General features: G+C 41.9%; 1 long non-coding RNA gene across 1 annotated transcript; it reads left to right on the top strand.

Annotated features, from left to right (window-relative positions):
• The first annotated feature begins 2413 nt into the window (after window positions 1-2413).
• LOC136446744 (uncharacterized) lies at window positions 2414-4376 on the top strand. Its single transcript, XR_010757645.1, has 4 exons — window positions 2414-2651; window positions 3256-3310; window positions 3958-4049; window positions 4353-4376. It is a non-coding gene; the product is annotated as an uncharacterized lncRNA (long non-coding RNA).

The following is a 4376-nucleotide window of genomic DNA, read 5'->3' on the forward strand; positions in this document are numbered from 1 at the left end:
CCTGCATGCAGCGCGCGAACTGGGCGAGACCATTACATGGCGGGGCCGGAGGATATTACGTTTATCCCTGCGTCACACCCCCAAGCTGCCCCAACCCAAAAAGTTACAGGTTTGCGTGGCAAAACCTTTTTTGGAACCGATGGCATGTGTGGTGGCCGCCATCTTGAATTTTGACGTCACAGGGTCGCCATACAATTTTGTTGGGAGGGTTTTTTTGGGGGGTCGCTGGCGTTCTTTCCGGCTCAACTATCACACATTCAACTCAAATAGAAAGAAAAAAAATTCAACACCAAATATTTATAAAAAGACCCCGTAATCGCTAACTAACATAGCAAACCTGAGGTACATGTAGCACAAATACTTAACTCTGGTTTTTATATGATCTTATGATAGCGGCACTACCTATAATGCATTCAAGGAGGTTGGTGCATTATTTGTATCGTGCATATGATGCATCAATGGTACATTAAATTGGACTTTCTTTCAATTAATTCTGATGTAAAATACCGAACAAAAGTGTTTCATAGAGTAATTAATCTAATTCACTTTTACAGACTAAGTATACGGCTCTAAACCTTCCCGTTGAAATGGAAGTATACTTTCCTCAGCAACGGTTGTCATAGAAACATGCCAGGTACTTTCAATGGTAAGAAAATTAACAATGTGCACTCATTTGGACAAGTATTATACAAGGTATGCTACTTTGAATTCGAGGCATAGGTGTCTAAGTTGCACGGATCATGTTCCATAAAGAGGCCCCTAGAACCGTAATGTCCCACCTGGACCATCGATAAATTGTGATTTTGGGCAAAAAAATCACGGCAGAAACCTCCCAACTTACGTCTAGACTACCCTCCCCATTGGGGCTTAGATTACACATGAAAACGAGGCTGTTTGTCGACCTGTTCCGATGTTCACCGATCATTGCCGACAACCACGCAAATTGAGTCACCTCTAGTGGCTGATCGGGCTTTAAGAGTTGACTGATGATCGAGAGACACAAAGCTATCATGGTGGCTCCATATATATATATTTATATATATAAACATATACAAATATCTACTTTTTTAGATCTTCTTGTTTCAGTTTTATCTAACCTAGGTAACGTTACCATCCGATTTCTACCAGGGCACCTACACTCGCTACTCTGGAAAAAAACTTTGAGCAGGGAAGCGGGAAGCCCCGGTAGTAGTAATCGAATGGCACTCGACATGGTAAGTTTGTAACAGTGGGGATCAACATCCACTAACTGACCAGTCTAACTGGTCCGGAACTTTTAGCCTAGTGGTTAGCGCGTTGATTTCCTAAGCCGTGCGGATCAGGATTGGCGCGGGTTCTAATCCCGGCAGCGGCGTACTCACCCCTTTGGGTTTTTACAAGTTTTATTTCCAGGTGTGTAGGATTTGCTGACAGAAGGTCTCGGTTCGGAGTTTTTTTTTTAAATTCGGGGCCGACCTGACTCGTTCCCAGAAAGGCAATAGCGCTTTTCCAAACATCCCTTTTCGGCCGATTCAATGTTTCTGATGGATAGGGGTGACTTATCTTCGAACGACAGACGAATTTGATATTTTCTGTGGAAACGTCATTTTTAGTGAAAACCGTCACTAAAAGCAATTTTCATCCCCAAAACTGCTATTTTTAGGGCATTCTTCCAAGGCCGCTGGAAAGAAAATAAAAGTTTTCCTAGGATAATGACTGATATGAAAATAAAGGTCATCATTCTGTCTGTGCAATCAGGAAAAATGAAAAAAATCGTGAGGATACGTTTTCCGCAATCCCCGATGGTGCGAAACCACGCAAAACGCACATAGAACGCACGATTCGGGTAATCAGGCGACAAAGCCGCGTGACCGTCATCGCGCACTAATACCAGGAAGTAGCCGCGGACGACCAAAACTCGGAAACCGTAAAACGCTACGAAGATCGGGTTTTTCAGGAAATATAAAAAATAACGCATAGCCGAAAAATCGGGAGCCAAAACTAACGAGAAAACCTAGGATTTGCGTCTTATCTTCACGCACTATTTAGGTAGGCGGTCAAAACAATTCCGAACCGGAACCAGAACTTTACGGCCAGTGGGAATGTAAAGAATTGTTTCTGTTGAAACAAGATAAGTGTTTTACAAGCAAGGTGTGGTTAAATGTATACTTGCGTCCAGGGATATTCCATTTTAAAGTTTGCGGGAGGGGGGGTCTGCTTTATTTTCAAATGTTCAATTTGTCACAGAGAGGCGATATGAAATAATGGTATGTACCGGCACCAATGTACATAACTAATATTCCTTTGCACATGCAGTTTTTATATGCTTGGCTATCTCAAGTGACGTTTTGTGTAACCTGAAAAATAAAAAAATGAAATGGCATCCATCGGTGCGGGAAAATTCCGGTCGGCCCCCTACCGTTTTATACTTGGAACTGTCCTTTCACAGTTCTGTGAGTCTCAACTGATTTCTAGTGACAAAACGTGCCATGAGGAAGACGACGAAACCTCACTTCGCCGTACAGCAGTACAGGTGAATACGTTGCAACCGTAGAAACCTTTCAAAGACCCAGTAGACGGAATCAGAGGCCGCTGTCAGTGGAGACAAGACGGACCTGGCGCCATTTTTCTCTGGTAATAGGTTCACGTCACAACCGTTGAACTGCCCGCAGGTAGGGTTACACTTCCGTATGCTGTTACGCCTATGTCATAGCTCAAAACACAGTGAACTCCACTGTAACGTTACTAGTATATAAAGGGAGAGAGATCAGACAGAGACATACGTGAGACGTTTAACTTTAGGTTTCATTTACACCAGATTCCATAGTCACTGATTAAACCTGATTTGATTGCTAGTTTGTTATTTACGGGTAATCCGTGACTAGTAATATAATCATTTGCTAGGTTCACACGTTGTTGGTAGGAAGAGCACATAAAACGCGGAGGAAATCGAATGGCATCTACTTCAGAGGTCTTGTGTGTTGCCGCGAGTGGCCGACGCTGCAATAGATAGCATGAATGGTTTCTTGTAACGTTTACGCTAAAACACGATAGGGTGCGAATTGATCTGCATGATATGTGATGCGGGTAGCTATAGTAGGTTTGTTTTTTTGTGTTGCATGCCCGATAAACCGCCTTATGGCGGAATGTAACACACCAGGTTTGTACTGAACAGTACAAACTGCGTATTCGAAAATATATATAATATTATATTTGAACCACTCACACCGGGGAGGGCCTCTACTCTTTTCGATAAACGTGGTGGTTTCTTTTCAGGCCAGAAAAATAACTGAGGACAAGTTGCTTATGGACCACCTGGTGACTTCCTGAGGTACTGCAACGGTATTTCTGGTTTTCATATCTCATGCCCTTGACATGCTAGCGCAATGGTCATTTTAAGTAGTAGATAGATATCTAGCTCGTAAAGAAGTGGAGTAAGTCTCCCTAGCAGCTTTCTTGAAAAGCCGGTGCCGATTTTGTTTGCTTCTTTAAAATAGGAGGGGGCTAATGTTTAACTAGTAGTTTTCCCGCCTTTCAAGTATCTCGCACCTGCGCACTAGGTGCCAGGGGCCAATACCCCGGATGTAGTTTTTCTTCTCTGTACAGAAAGTTCTGGAGTTCTGTCAATACAACACGTGAGTTCGTATACGTGTGTGAGTCGTGATCTTCACCTAGTTTAACAGCTAACACTATGATAGGTCCGTCGATGAAGGTTAGACATCCAGGTAATATGAATCATACGCCAAATAACAGTTACTCAAGCAACGGGATATGGTGTCCAGTTGCTTTATTAACTGTTCTTTGGCGTTCTATAACAGATCGTCATTTTTTGGCATGTAGATAGCTGAAAGTTATGATTGGCATAGATGCGTGTTGATTATGGAAATGAGGGCTTATTTGCATAAAAGATGAGGGGATTCTATAGATCATCTACGTTCCCTGGTGGGATTTTCAAACTTGTGATATATATATTTATAGGATTGCAATCGATATCGTCAGGAGATAAAACATGGGCTGTTCCTGTAGCAAATGTAAGCTGCCTTGTAGAAGACGAAAACGGGACACAAGAGGTAAACTTGCACGCATACTGTACTTACTTTCAATCTGTACACAATTAATAATACTACTTTCTAATTTCTTATCTTTATCGTTGTCAATCTTGCTGCGAAAATGTCCTACCAACTTTGAAAGATGATTTGTTTTATTTTGTATTGTGTCAGACTTTTGTCCTTCTATGTGTAAAGCTTTGAGTAAAGCGTATACTATATAAAACACCATGCACGTTGTTGCTTGAGAATTATTCCGTTCTTTTCCTATACTCCGAGGAGAAACATGTCAATTGTAAAATGTTTTTACCAATTTTATCTTTTCAGATGAGTTGACACTTCGCTATCCGC

The sequence above is a fragment of the Branchiostoma lanceolatum genome, chromosome 13, assembly GCF_035083965.1.
Source record: "Branchiostoma lanceolatum isolate klBraLanc5 chromosome 13, klBraLanc5.hap2, whole genome shotgun sequence".
In the NCBI taxonomy this organism is placed as follows: Eukaryota; Metazoa; Chordata; class Leptocardii; order Amphioxiformes; family Branchiostomatidae; genus Branchiostoma; species Branchiostoma lanceolatum.